Raw genomic sequence first — 15000 nt, forward strand, 5'->3', positions numbered from 1 at the left:
GCAGATTGCAGAATCACGTCGGTTATACATCCACAACTCTGTGTGCATTTATGCACGCCTTTTTTTTTTCTTCCTTCCTTCCTTCCTTCCTTCCTTCCTTCCTTCCTTCCTTCCTTCCTTCCTTCCTTCTTGTTTTTTCTTTTCTTTTCTTTTTTTTTTTTTTTTTTTTTGAGAGAGGAGGGGGGGGGAGAGAGAGAGAGAGAGAGAGAGAGAGAGAGAGAGAGAGAGAGAGAGAGAGAGAGAGAGAATTTTTAATATTTATTTTTTAGTTCTTGGCGGACACAACATCTTTGTATGTGGTGCTGAGGATCGAACCCGGGCCGCACGCATGCCAGGCGAGCGCGCTACCGCTTGAGCCACATCCCCAGCCCCTTTTTTTTTTTTTTTTAATATTTAGTGTTTAGTTTTCGGGGAACCCAACATCTTTATTTTTATTATTATTATTTTTTAAACTTTTTTTTTAATTTTGTTTTGAGACAGAGAGAGAGAGAGAGAGAGAGAGAGAGAGAAGAGAGAGGAGAGAGAATTATTTAATATTTATTTTTCAGTTTTTGGCGGACACAACATGGTTGTATGTTGTATGTGGTGCTGAGGATCGAACCCGGGCGCACGCATGCCAGGCGAGCGCACTACTGCTTGAGCCGCATCCCCAGCCCTAAACTTATTTTTATTTATTTTAGTTTTTATTTGGTGCGATCTAACCCAGCGCCCCATGCTACCAGTTGAGCCACACACCCAGCCCCTAAGTTTTACCCTTCCCCCCCCCCCTCTCTCTCTCTCTCTCTCTCTCTCTCTCTCTCTCTCTCTCTCTCTCTCCCCCTCCCTCCCTCCCTCCCTCCCTCCCTCCCTCCCTCCCTCTCCCCCTCCCCCCCTCCCCCTCCCCCTCCCTCTCCCTCTCCCTCTCCCTTTCTCCTCTTCCTGTTGCTGAAAGCTTGGCCCAATCCAATAAGGATGGCAAGGTCTTGAGACACAGGAAAAAAGGCTTATGGCAGCGCCGGCAAAGCAAAAAACATGGGGACTCTGGTCCCCAAAGGCTGTGACTCTGCACGTCAGCAACAACAGGAGGTTTCGTACAGGAGATTCAAAGGCCACCTTGCACTTCTTCCTGGCCGCGGTTGTGATTCGGCTTCTTACTTTTGAGAAGACTCATTTCTGACATCCTCTGGTCTCCAAAGTCTACATGACATTCTTGACTATGCTGGGCGTGGACTCAAGGACAGATAAGTCTGCCTAAAACAGGGAAGAAAGGTGATATGATTTCCCCTGGATTGAATCCAGAAGTCAACATCCTATCTCGGTCTGTGATAACACCTGTGGTGGTGTTATCCCTTCCCCTTCCCTCTCCTTTCTCTATTTGCTGGTTAAAGCTCGAGGTCTCTGGAGGTTGCCTGAGTTACTCCCAGGACCTCACCTTCTCTTGTGAGTAGCTGAGGGGGCGGTTGCTGGACGCTGTCTCACCATTCTGATCTTTCACTACTCTTACTGTTCTCTTCCAGGACTTTTGGATCGACTTCCTTCTTCCAAGGATGGTGGAATGATGACAAAGGTGATGGTATTGGAGATATGGAACTCTTTTTATTTGGGGGGGGGGTGGGGGGGTTGTTTTTCCTCCTGGATGGCTGTCAAACCTGCGGCAGCACACACATCGGTCCATCTCGAAGTGGAGAATCTCTAAAGGATCTTCAGGGAAAGCGTGGACAAGGAGGATTCAGTCCCGGGAGACTCTTGACAGGAGATGGGAAATCCCCGCCCTCCCCCCCCCCCCCATTTCTTCTGGAAAATACCTAATACCAATAAAGGCAGGACAAAATGCAGCACAGGCTGGATGGCTGGCTGGCTGAGGTTTATATAGCGCCGAGTAGGTCTACAGGTAAAATTGGATCCCAGAGCAACTGTGCAGTGACTCAGGGTCCTTCCCTTTCCCAGCCGTCCGTCCCCTAAGGCTTTCTCAGTTGGCTAATCCTCCACACTTAGGAGTGGTGAAGGTGGGACACACGTTTTAGGCTTGCTTGGCTTCTTCAGTCGGATCTCATCTTGCCACCGGGTCAGAAACACAAGCATATACACGTGGATGTTTCCACCCTGTGGAACTGGGGAGTTCACAGTGAGTGGTCTGCGGTCTCAAAAGGGCAGCCCCGTTGGTTGCAGTCACCGAACGCTAGGTGGCGCAAAGCTACCGTCATTTTGGAAGGCCTGCCTGAGTTCCATTTCCAGTTTCGATATAATCTATCTACATGTATAGACATAGATAGACAGACAGACTTAGATATCGATATCCATATACAGATCACTAAGCTGCAAGCCGCCGCGTCATGTCTTCCTCTCTTCCCTCAGCCTATTGAGTCCCTGGAGAGACAGATGGGCAAGGGCCTCAGTGCCCGCTCTGTTGTTCCCCCGGCGGGGCCCCCCCCCCCCCCCCCCCGCCCCATACAGTAAAGTCCGGGAAGCACTGGGCGGTGGGGGGGACATACCGCTTTCACCCCTGGAACTCTTTTTTTTTTTTGGGGGGGGGGGGGGTTGGTCGTTTTTCCTCCTTTAGCCTTTAAGATGTCCCACCTAGGAGATAGCTTCTGTGCCTCTGCCCGACCCTTGGAATTTGAACTATAATCCACACTTCCCCCATCCCACTAACTCCAATTCCCCAGCAGTAGTTCGCTCCCAAGGCTGTCACCACTAGAGGTCCATGGTAAACACCTTCCCCCACCCCTGAGAGCTATGAGGGAGGGCCTGGATGAGTTTAAGAGAGAAATAAACCAAAACAAAACAGTGATGTTTCCCCATTTCTCTCTGTGTGTGTGTGTGTGTGTGTGTGTGTGTGTGTGTGTGTGTGTGTGTGTGTCTCCAGTGTGTACCTGTCTGCTGCGCACCAAACCCAAGCAGGATGGATTTGGGCCTGGGGGAAGGAGAGGGAGGCCCTTCCTGGGTTTACTTTCTGGGGAAGAAGAGACAAAGGAAAAAAGGTGAGGGTGTTGCCCAGCCATCAAGACCGTTTGTGGACCAATGCCCAAGGCCCTGCCCTGGGTTTCTTCCCCAGGCTAGCATCACAAAAGAAACAAAAGTAGTGAACAAAGAGAGACTCAAACAACCCAAACAGGCAAGGAAATCTCATCGCAAAGTGCCCACCGGGAAAGGGGAAAAAAAAGAAAAAAGGAAAAAAAAAAAGAAAAAAAATCATCAAGATGCCTCCCGTGCTGTGCTGGACAGCGTTAGAGCTCGCCTAGCATATTCGAGGCCCTGGGTTGGATCCTCAGCTCCAGATAAAAAGAAATTAATAACACAAACACATTCTTTCCAACTAGGCCAAATAAATAAATAAAAGAAATCAAGACACTAGAAGAGACCTTGCCCACACAGAGAAAGGGCGGGGTGGGGGGTTGGGGGGAGATCCACATGGAAATCACTCTACCCTTGGCATTCCAATAGCCGAATACATCTCCCCATACTCATGTCAGGGTTTCCTTGGTGGGGATGGAACCAGAAACCAGCCCCTCACGCAGGCTCATCCTGGACCCTGGAACTGGGGACTGAACACAGACACAGTTTACCACTGAGCTAAACCAACATCCCCTTTTTATAAAGATATTTTTATACATTTTTGGTAAATCCATTGATTTATGAGTTGAACCCAGAAGCACTCACTTGACCAGTGACTGAGCCACATCCTCATATTCAATTTATCTATCTATCTATCTATCTATCTATCTATCATCTATCTATCTATCTATCTATCTATTCGTTTGTTTTCTTGCTTGCTTTCTTGCTTGCTTGCTTGCTTGCTTGCTTGCTTGCTTGCTTGCTTGCTCGCTCGCTCGCTCGCTCGCTCGCTCGTTCGTTCTAGTTAAAGCTTGGTCCCCGGGGTTTCAAAAACTGACTTCCAGACCACTCACGTATAAAGGAATCAAGCCTTTATTAAAGCACAACTAGCGGCGACTGACCAGAAGAACATACAGCTGTTCCCCTGACCAGCCTCAAACAATTGCAAGGGTGCTCCTTATAAGCCTGAAACCTGCAAAAGGGACGTTTTGGGGGGAGGGGGCGTCTAGCTAATGCAAACAAGCCAAGTTCCAGAAGCTGGAGAGTGAAGTCAGGCGGAGGGACGCTCAGCCAATCACAATCAGCCTAGCCACTCCAGTGACAGAAGCGTAGCCCCGTTATGGGCTAGTTACAGAAACAACGTCCCATGTCCTTCCTTAAAGGTTTCTATAGCAAAAGGCAAAGAACATCTTGCCCCAGTCATGACCCTTCTACTTGGCCTGGTTGTTTTACAGAATGGAGACGTAAAACAAAACGGAATCCCATTTGCTTTTACTATCACCAATTTTCTTTTGGAGACAGGGGTCTCGCGAGGTTACTTTCGCTATGAGCTTACAATCCTTCTCTGAACCTCCTCCTGATCCCCTTGGGGGGGGGGGGGGACAGACACAATATCTTTACCTTATCGGCTTGTTTGTCCCTTTGTTTTTGGTTCTGTGGTGCTCAGGATCAGGATCGAATCCACCGCTCCACACGTCCCAGGCCAGTGCTCTACTACCGAGCTAAAACCCTAGCCCAAGCTTTGCATTCTAGAATGCATACATTTCCTTCTTCGCTGAAGGAACACAGACACATTTATTGTACAACAAGCCCAGACATCTTCACATCACAGTTGCCTAGAAGTCCTACATACGTTCGTTGACCTTTGACTTTGGAAGCCACGCTCAGAATCTATGACTCTGGCCAGATAACTGCCGCGATGTGGTTTTTGCTCACCAACAGTTGGACCTAGGTGAACAGCTTGGACTCAAGTGGACAAATACTCTTATGCATTCAGGCAACAGTGCCACTCACCTGGTACAGGAGTGTTCTTTCAACAAACGATCACAAAACAAACCCTTACTTATTCAATCAAAACTAACAGATGTGAAAACTGGTCATTAATGGCACAGATCTTTTTATTTATTTTTTATTTTTTTGAGAGAGTGAGAGAGAGAGAGAGAGAGAGAGAGAGAGTTTTTAAATATCTAGTTAGTTAGTTAGTTAGTTAGTTAGTTTTCGGCGGACACAACATCTTTGTTTGTATGTGGTGCTGAGGATCGAACCCGGGCCGCACGCATGCCAGGCCAGCGTGCTACCTACCGCTTGAGCCACATCCCCAGCCCCAAGCACAGATCTTTTTTCTTTTCTTTTCTTTTTTTTTAATCTGAATGTTACACCGAATTCAAGTGGTAGAACTTCCACATGTGTCACTGACTGCGGGATAAGTTTAGAGCTTCGGTACAATACACGTTCTAATAAAAAGGGCACTACTCTCGTGTAGTGTAGGAAACCTATATGTCTTTAAGTGTACCGACTTTTGAATAATAAAAAAATCTCTCACACACAGCATACTACTCTAGTCCCCAGATGTGCACACATCCCCAGTGGCAGAGATGGAGATGTGGGGTGATTCAGGAGAATCACAAGACTAAGCCCAGCCTCAGCAACTTACGGAGCCCTGCGGTAACGAGAGAGAGAGAGAGAGAGAGAGAGAGAGAGAGAGAGAGAGAGAGAGAGAGAGAGAGAGAGAGAGGGGGGGGGGAGGTGTGTAGGTGTTGGGGGGTGTTGCCCAGAGGCAAAGCATCTCAGAAGGAAGAGGGGGAATTTATTATAATAAGAAAACATAAGAACTAAACCTTTACAGCAGCAAAACTCTGATGACTCTGCTGACACTCTGTTGTTTTAACGCATCCGAGGCCTGGCAAGGTTATCAAACAGAAAAAGTGATTTTCTGGATGGAAATTCTAAATATTTGTTAGCCAATGGGCAGATAACCCACCCTGAAAGTCAATGTAGCTTCACCTGTGATGACGGAGGGGGGGGGAAGGGAAAAGAGAAAGGAAAAAGGATATGGGTTTTGACATGAGCCTCAGTGGCTGAGCAGTGAGACTTATACTCAAAGCATATAAAGTGGACCCCTGTTACATTTTCTGACCCCCACCACCACCACCTCCCCCCACCCCTTTTCCTCGATTCGACAGTTGGGAGAAAATTTTTTTAAAAAGACAAAAAAGGACAAACAACAGCAGCAACAACCGCAGCAGAAACAACAACCACCTTACCGAATTTCTGAATTTACATGAGTGAATTACTCTTCTTGATTCTCAGTCACATAGTTGATACTTTTCATGGTTTTTGGTTTGTTTGTTTGTATGTAATTCAAAAAAAAAATCAGAAGAAATTATTGGTATTCATTGCATACAGAGTGACCCATGTTAGCTTATCTCTCAGTTGCAAAGAAGGGGGGGGGCGCAAGGGGGAAGGGGTTGGTGTTGGTGATGGTGGCAAAAAGCAACCTGGAACCTGCTTTACCTAGGCTACTGGTTTGATCAAGTCTTCCTTGCATGGATGTGTTGTAGGGACAAATGAGGCAAGGCACCGACCGAACAGAGCAGGAAATGGGGTTTTATTTGGCCGCTGCCAGGTTCAGAGGACACGGCTTTTGCTGTCATGAATGAATCAATCCCCTGAACCCCGAGTTCAGGTAGTTTCAGAGTTTTATACCGAGCACGTAAGGGGAGGGGCTCAGAAATTCACGGTCTGCAGAAGTTCACATAAAAGCAGCTTTTTCCTCTCACTGTTCTGGGCATGTGAACCCTTCGAGGACAACACCTGAGAAGGGGAGAGCTTCTTCCCCCCTGTCTAGTCTCTCCCTGCCAGCTGTAACCATGGAGTCCAGTCGGTAACTTCTCGTATCTTAACAATGTAGACCTCTGGGTGAAGCCCAGCTCAAGGCCAGAGGCCTTGTTTGCACATTTCTTCAAAGTACTGTTCTGGATATGTTTGTGAAAAACTAGTAAGGGGGTTTCCAGCACCTGGAGTGCTGGTGTCTTCTCGGCCAGTGGCCAAGTAAACAGGGCGACACGAAAATAGGAAGTTTATCCACCTCGAATTCTTTTGCAGAGACTCCCTTGCTGACAGACCTAAAACCAGTCTGGGTGAAGATTTCTGAAGAGGCCCAGTTAAGACTTTTCAGTGGAGAGAGGGGGTGCCACTTCAGATGATGAATCGCAAAGACACCTTGAACTCACCCAAACATATCACATATTTTAAGATTCTACTCATTCAGGGCAGAGAGTAAGCAGTTTTACCTAACAATGGTTTGGTTTCAAAAGGCTTTTTTTTTTTTTTTTTTTTTTTTTATCTAATCCCCTGCTTTTCCCTTAGAGCTCTTCTCTTTTCTCTTAGAAAACTCTACTCTTAGTCAGAGGTCCAAATCTCCATTCAAATGACACGGGGGGGGGGGGGGGGGGAGAAAAGAAAAAAAAAAAAAATCTCTCAAGCACTTGGACCCCTCCTGCCCCAAACGAAAAAAAGTTCCGGGTGATCAATGAATTTAAAAAGCAGGAAAAATGAATCATTAGCAGAAATGAACATAACCACAGTTACTACTTTGTAAGAATTGGAAAGAATTACCCAGGGCAGAGCTTCCAATTGAAACCCTGTAATTATTAGACAACAAACAAACACACAGACAGACAGACAGACAAACAAAAACCCTGAAGTACAAGAGACTGTCTCCTTCTGTCTCTATAACTTACACACACACACACACACACACACATTTCCGTCTCTTTCTCCACACCAAACTCTTTTTAATCACTTGATTTTTCAGTTTCTCACTTAGTGGAGCACCCCTTTTCTTTAGGATCAATCTCCTCCTAGGTTTCTTTTTATACCAAAGGGTTGGGGGGCAAGTGACACATGATCCAGGAGAAGGAGGCCAAAGCAATCAGGGTATTAAGGAACATCAGGAGAGAGAAATGAAATGCTGGTGGACACATTGAACAAATGCTCTGAAACAAGTGATATCCAAATTAACCTCTTAGTTTAGTTTTAAACCAAACGGTCAGCATAAATGCAGAGTTAGAGAGACAAAATGACCCTTAAAACAGATACGGGAAACCATACTGGAATTTGAAACAGGCTGGGAATTGTGAACAGCCTGGAGAGGCCATATTTTCCTTCCTTCAGGGGCAGTGGGAGAGACTTTGCACTGCCTGTTGTTATGTAAATTAGAACTGAGACCTGCCCCAAGCAAGCCCGGTTTAGTGTAAGCATCTTACTTCCCCGCCCTGATAACTGGCACCCCAGCCTGGCAGAAAACAAATTTTCCCTTGCAGACAAACTGGTAGGAACCCAAAGTGGCTGGAACCACGCCTCCCCCCCCCCCCCCAAAAAAAAAAAAAAAAAAAAAAAAGAACACAATGGCACAGAGAAGGAATAGTACAAGTACCTGCTTTATCTAGGTTACTGGTCTGATAAAGTTGACACTTTGTTGGGGGTATTTCAATCTCACCTCGACCCCTGACCTGCCCCTCTCAAGAGTTTGTGAAAGATGCAAACTGATTTTTACATGTCTCTGTCAATTCCTACATCGTCTGGATGGATCCAACCGTGGCCTATCAGTCTGACTGAAATGAATCCTGGCAGTGGCCAGCATGCCTGACCTCCAGATTACTTTTTGTGGTGTTCGGAGAAGAGTTGTGGTGTGATTTCATGTTTTAGACTTTGTCGAGATTGGGTTTATGTTCCATTCTATGGTCAACTTTGGTAAACATTCCGTATTCACTTTAAAAGAAGGTCTGCTGGGGCTGGGGTTGTGGCTCAGTGGTAAAGCGCTCGCCTTGCATGTGTGAGGCCCTGGGTTCGATCCTCAGTACCACATAAAAATAAATAAATAAAACAAAGGTATTGTGTCCAACTACGACTGAAAAATCAATATTTATTAAAGAAAAAAAAAAAAGGAAGAAGGTCTGCTGTGCAGTGGTGGCCTTGCAGTGTTCTGAGCATGCCCATTAGGTGTGGGTTGTTCGTGATGTGCTTCTGCTGTCCTTTGTTACTGATTATTTATTTATGGCCTATGTCATCAGCTGCTAAGGGACGAGTGTTCTCGTCTCTTTGCCATAATTGATGTATCCATCTTTTCTTTTAATTCTCTCTGGTTTTCATGTAGGTATTTATTTATTTCTTTCTAAACATTTTTTTTTTTTAAGCTGTAGATGGACACAATGTCTTTATCTTTATTTATTTATTTATTTTTATGTGGTGCTGAGGATCGAACCCAGGGCCTCACGAATGCAAAGGCAAGCGCTCTACCGCTGAGCTACAATCCCAACCCTCATGTAGGTATTCTGAGGTTATTGAATGATTTGCACACTACCTTAAGATTGTTTAATGCTTCCTCAAAGATCTGACTGTTTATCAAGGTGCTACGTTCCTCCTACGCCTGGCAGTGATTGTCTTGTGTGTACCTTGAAGTCATACTGAAAATAAATAAGTGACTGAGTACAGTGGCCTATGCCTGTCATCCCAGATGCTCTCTCTCTCTCTCTCTCTCTCTCTCTCTCTCTCTCTCTCTCTCTCTCTCTCTCTCTCTCAGCTGAGGCAGGAGGATCGAGAGTTTAAAGCCACCCTCAGCAAAAGTGAGACACTAAGCAACTCAGTGAGACCCTGTCTCTAAGTAACATACTAGATAGATAGGTAGGGCTAGGGGATGTGGCTCAGTAGTCAGTGAGTGCCCCTGAGTTCAATCCCTGTTTACAGGCCTCCTCCAATAAATAAACAAACAGATAGATAGATAGATAGATAGATAGATAGATAGATAGATAGATAAATAAATAAATATGTTTATTTTGTCTATTTAGGTGATGATGATGATGATGATGATGATGATGATGATGATGATGATGATTTTAATGTGGTGCTGGGATTGAACCCTGTGCCTCATGCGTACTTGGTAAGTGCTGTACCACTGAGCCACAACACCAGAATGACAACACCGTGAAGTGCTCTTGCTCAGACTGTGGTCTCCTGTGTGGCTGGGGAGGGCAGGGGTTGGGTCCATTTAGGGCTGACAGATATTGTTGCCCTGCTACGTCTTAGATGAAACAGTGCGTAATATGTGCACACAGATCAAAATGAAGGTAGAGATGGCAAGCTCTCTCCAGCTTTATTTATCCCAGAGCATGTGGTGTTTCAGTCTAGGGCAACAGACCATGCTTTTTAGCTAAGGCAGCCTCTCTTAGAGCCCTGTTCTTCTTATTACCAAGTGCCTAAATGTAAAATGTGGCTCTGTGATATGGATACATAAAAAATAAAAAATAAAAAAAGATAAAATGGCCAAACAGACAAAATAGAACTCCACAAGGAAGCATCCTTTTTCCTATTAGGATTAGTATTTTTTTTTTTTTTTTTTCCCCTCCTGTTTCGTAGTATGTTGTCGGTGGACAGCACACCTTCTTTCTATTTGTTCCTTTTTGTATGGCGTGCTAAGGCTCAAACTCTGTGCTAGGCCGGCCCTCTGCCACTGACCCAAAGATACAGACAGCCCCTAGACAAGAAAGGATTCTCAGAGGCTGGTCATCTTCCAATGTTTTTGTACAGAAAAAGGAGGAAACACAAAGCCCAAAGACCAGAAGATCAAATTCCCAAGCAACCGATTTCAAACTGATTTTTACATGTTTCTGTCAATTCCTACATCGTCTGGATAAATCCAAGCGTGGCCTATCGGTCTGCCTGTCTAATGGTGGCTTCACCGCGGTGGTGGTTTCGGTTTTGAACTCTCACACCGCCCGTGTCCCCCGCCGGATTCTCTAGGGGTGCTGGGCAGACTGCCGGCGCCTCCCGCTGCTGCGGGGGACCCTGGGGGAGGGGGGGGGAGGCGGCGGCTGGTGGCACGTGTCCGGGTGACTTTCTACGACCCCTGCGGAGCGGATCACGCTGACACCGACCGAGGTTCCGCGTCCCTTCAGCCTGATTTGGTTGACGGTTTTCGAGCTCCCCCTGGTGTCCGCTTTTATAGGAGAGGAGCGTCTTCATCCAATTCTGAGAAGTATCTGTTCACGTCCTTGGACCATGGATCCATTGGATTATTTGTTCGATTCTTTTTTTTTTTTTTTTTTCTTTTTGCTTTCTGTCCCGCCCCCACCCCCGTTGTTGTTGTTGTTGTTGTTGTTGTTGTTGTTGTTGTTGTTCGCTCTGGGGCAAGGGCCCAGGCTTTTTAGCCGAGGCAGCCGCTCTTAGAGCCCTGTTACAGCTTCTGATTACCAAGTGCCTAAAGGTAAAATTTGGCTCTGTGACCCAATGGAAAATGACTTCCCATTCGAGAATATGCTCATTTCTTAGGGAAAACAACAACAGCAGCAGCAACAGACACAGCACCCCCCCCCCCAAAAAAAAAAAGATAAATAAAAACACAAATACAAATAAGAATTCATGGGCTGGAGATGTGGCTCAAGTGATGATAACACGCTCCCCTGGCATGCATGGGGCGCTGGGTTCGAGCCTCAGCACCACATAAAATAAAACAAAGATGTTGTGTTCACTGCATACTGAAAAATAAACATTAAAAAATATTCAAAATATTCTCTCTCTCTCTCTCTCTCTCTCTCTCTCTCTCTCTCTCTCTCTCCCCCCCCCCCCCCGCCTCTGCCCTCTGTCTTTATAAAAGAAAAATAAGTAAAAGTTAAAAAAGGGGCTGGGGATGTGGCTCAAGCGGCAGCGCGCTCGCCTGGCATGCGTGCGGTCGGGGTTCGGCCCTGAGCACCACGTAACGAAGATGTTGTGTCCGTCCACCGAAAACTAAAAAGTAAATATCAAAGTTCTCTCTCACTCTCTCTTAAAACAAAACAGAACAAACGAACAAACAAAAAGAAAGATAACGTGGCCAGACAGACAAAATGGAACTCCACAAGGAAAAATCCCTTTTTCCTATTATGATCGGTATTCTTTTTTTTTTTTCTTTTTTGGAGTAGTTGTAGGTGGACGTGCAGCACGCCTTCTTTCGACTTGTTCCTCCTTTTTGTATGCCGCGCTAAGGCTCAAACCCAGTGCCTCCTATGTGCTAGGCCGGCCCTCTGCCACTGAACCACAGACATAGAGGAGGAAGGATTCTCAGAGGCTGTTCATCTTCCCATTTTTTTTGGGGGGGGGGTACAGAAACAGGCGGGAACCCCAAGCCCAAAGACCGGCAGATCAAATTCCCAAGCAACCGATTTCGACGGGTTTTTACGTGTTTCTGTCCCTTCCTCCATTCTCTGGATGGATCCGACCGCGGCCTAGCAATCTGCCTGCCTAACAGTGGCTTCACCGTGGTGGTTTCGGTTTTGAAGTCCCACACCGCCCGTGTCCCCCGCCGGGTTCTCTAGGGGTGCTGGGCCCATCTGCCTGCGTCTCGCGCCCGCCGCTGTGGCGTGGCGACCCGGCTGGTGGGACGTGTCCGGGTGACTTTCTACGACCCCTGCGGAGGAGCGGATCCCGCTGACGCCCTCCGAGGTTCTACGACCCCTGCGGAGGAGCGGATCCCGCTGACGCCGACCGAGGTTCCTCGTCCCTTTCGCCCGATTTGGTTGACGGTTGTCGAGCTCCACCTGGTGGCCGCTTTTATGGGAGCGTCTTCTCATCGGAAGTCGCCAAGGCGTGATATTCGGCGGCGGTGGCCGAGACAGAGTTCCAGGAGCTGGGCGGCGCCGGCGGAACTGTCTCGGTCGCCCTGGGCTGGGCCGATGTGGCCCGTTGGCGGGATATTGGACCGGCGGGCTTAGTGTGTGTGTGTCGGTTGTCTTCTCTCCCTGCTCGGTCCGGGCCGCGGGCGCCTCGGGTGGCGGTCCGAGCGGCTCCTTCGGTGGCACGGGCTTCGCTTTGGCCCGGTCTGGGTCGGCCGCCGGGACTTCTGTCTTTTTTTTTTTTTTTTCTTTTTCTCCCGCTTCCTCTCCCTCTCTCTCGTGGGTTTTGGCCGCGAATGTGCTGGCCCGGCCTCGCCGCGTTCCCTCTTTGGGGGCCGCCGCCCGGGGCTTGTCCTGATGGCTATGCCCGGCGTCCTTCGGTGGTGGGTCGCCTTAGCGTGTTCCCCGCCCGCCCCCCGATCCCGCTCGCTGGGGATGGTGGTCCCCGCCTCTCGTCTGTGCCTTCGTCAACGAGGGTCGACCAGTTGTCCCTAGGGGCTCTGGATCTCGGTGATGGGCTCGATTTCGCGGTCCGCCGACCGTGACTCCCTTCGGGGAAGGCGGCAGTGGTGAGTGAACTGTTCCCCATTGCCCCGGTCGCGGTTGTCTTGGCCCGAGTTGGCCGTTTTCTGCCATCGGGTAGGTGCTGACACGGTGTCCTCTGGCCTGTGCCGCCAGAGGGAGGGAGCTTGGGCCTCCGGGTGCGTGCGGGGCTCTGGGCTGATGGGATGGCCCGGACCCGTTCCCTCTGGAGCCGTCTGCCTCGGGCCTGCGTGCGACGGCTCTTTGGTGCGCCTGGAGTGCCCTCGCGGTGGTGCCACCTCCGGCCGGCCGGTCTCCTGGCGCCGGAGGGCGGTGGGGGAGGTGGCGGGTGGTCCTTTACCGCCCGTGCGCTCCCCGCTGCGGGCGCCGAGGGCGGTGTGACGACGACGCTCGCTTCCATGGCTCCGAGCCGCGTGTCAGGCGTTCCCCGTTCCGTGTCGTCGGCCGCTCTCCCTGGGGTGTGGGGCCGGCGAGGCCGTAGCAGGCTCCTCTTGAAGCGGTCCTCGCCGGGTCTCCCCCCGCTCCCCGGGTCTCTCCCGCCCACCCTGCTGATCGATGTGGTGACTTTGCGCTCTCCTGGGCCGGACCAAAGCCGCGCCAGGCGAGGGACGGACATTCATGGCGAATGGGCCAGCTCTTCTCGTCCTGCCCGCGGGCCCCTCGCCTTCCCTCCCCGCCCGTTCGCGGTGCGGGGAAGGGCGGGGGTGCGGAACCCGGCCTCGACCTCGCTCCCGGGGTCCTCTGACGTAGCGGGTGCTTCCCGCCCGCCGCCCGCTCTGGGCGGCCAAGGGCCGTGCGTGTGGCCCTCCCCGCGTCGGGGAGGGCTGCCGCCGTGCCGCGTCGGCGCGACGGCGCGCCTCTGCTTCGGTGCTCCTGGGGCGCTCCGGGTCGTTTCCTGAGGTGCCTGAGGCTGAGCCGGTGTGTGCTGTTCCCGGTCCCGGTGCCGCTGCCGCGGCCGGCCGCCGCCTCGCTGTCAGTCTCGCCCCGTCTGCGGGGGTTTCTGAGGCGAGTGCCTGAAGGGGAAGAACAGTTGTTGCTTCGCTCGGGGGATCGAGGCGGTAAGCTCGACAGCGTTGACCGTTCCCTCTCCGTGGGGGGCGGGTCGCGTTGTCGTCCCCAGCGCCGAGTGGCGCGGGGAGTGTTAGGCGAGCGGGCGCCCGTGCGCTCTTCCCTGCCTCCCTTGGGGGAAGGGAGATGCTGCCCGGGCGTGCGAGCGATTGTGGCGGGACGCCGAGCAGGGGCCGGTCCGGCCCCCGAGGCGATGGTCGCCTTGGGGTGTCCCCGGCCGCGAACGCTCCAGAAGCCTCGTGCTTGCCCATACCGCAGATCCCCCCTCGCTGTCTCGGCGGCCGGTCGGGAGAGGAGCCGGGCTGGGTGCGGCCCACCCTCAGTGAGGAACGTTTCTCTAGCGATCCGTGAAGGGCGTGCCTCGCGTGGGGTACCGGATTCCCCCATTGGCCGCCCCCTGCCTTGTGCGCTACGCTACCGTCGGTGGTGTGTGTAGGCGAGAGTTCCCCCCTCCCCGCCGTCTGGGAGGGCAGGGGTCCGCCGGCCCCCCGCGGGTGGGGGCCGAGCGCTTGCTCTTTGTGCCTACCGCGGCCCGCGCCTCCCCCCTTCGAGTCGGGGGAGGGTTCCCGCTGGGCCTGGCCGGGCCTCCTGGCGCATGTTGGGCCGCTGGTGCCGCGTGTGCGTGCGCGCGGTGGCGGCGGGGCTCTGTTCGCGCGGCCGGGGGTTGGGGGGCCCCGCGTCCCTCTTTCCCCCTCGCCTGCTGCGAGTGGCCCTCTGCCCGCTCCCGGTCCCGAGCCGGCGGGCGGCCCGCGTGCGTGTGCGCTGGCCCGGGGCGCGGCCGCCGTGGCCCCCCCGGGGGCGTTCCGCGGGCGCGGTGGTGAGCGAGCGGACCCTGGAGCTGGAGAGGCCCAGGTCGTGGGGCTCGGTCGGCCCGAGGTGTGTGGCGTTGCATGCCGGCGTTCGGAGGCCAGGCGCGCCTCTGTCGCGT

At 51.2% G+C, this 15000-nt stretch overlaps 2 long non-coding RNA genes across 3 annotated transcripts in view; one reads left to right on the top strand and one right to left on the bottom strand.

The window, feature by feature from the left end:
* Positions 1-1074: 1074 nt before the first annotated feature.
* LOC144374255 (uncharacterized) lies at positions 1075-2420 on the bottom strand. Of its 2 annotated transcripts, XR_013433706.1 has the most exons (3): positions 1785-2415; positions 1412-1680; positions 1075-1230 (listed from the first exon to the last, which is right to left on the bottom strand). It is a non-coding gene; the product is annotated as an uncharacterized LOC144374255 (long non-coding RNA). The 2 variants fall into 2 exon arrangements; XR_013433705.1 differs by having other exon boundaries at positions 1075-1680; positions 1785-2420.
* Positions 2421-11484: 9064 nt separating this feature from the next.
* The window catches only part of LOC144374271 (uncharacterized), an 18029-nt gene continuing 14513 nt past the window's right edge, over positions 11485-15000 (top strand). The window contains exon 1 of the long non-coding RNA XR_013433723.1: positions 11485-11739. This is a non-coding gene — a long non-coding RNA (uncharacterized LOC144374271). The remainder of the gene's footprint in view (positions 11740-15000) is intronic.

The sequence above is a fragment of the Ictidomys tridecemlineatus genome, unplaced genomic scaffold (assembly GCF_052094955.1).
Source record: "Ictidomys tridecemlineatus isolate mIctTri1 unplaced genomic scaffold, mIctTri1.hap1 Scaffold_633, whole genome shotgun sequence".
NCBI classification, from domain to species: Eukaryota; Metazoa; Chordata; class Mammalia; order Rodentia; family Sciuridae; genus Ictidomys; species Ictidomys tridecemlineatus.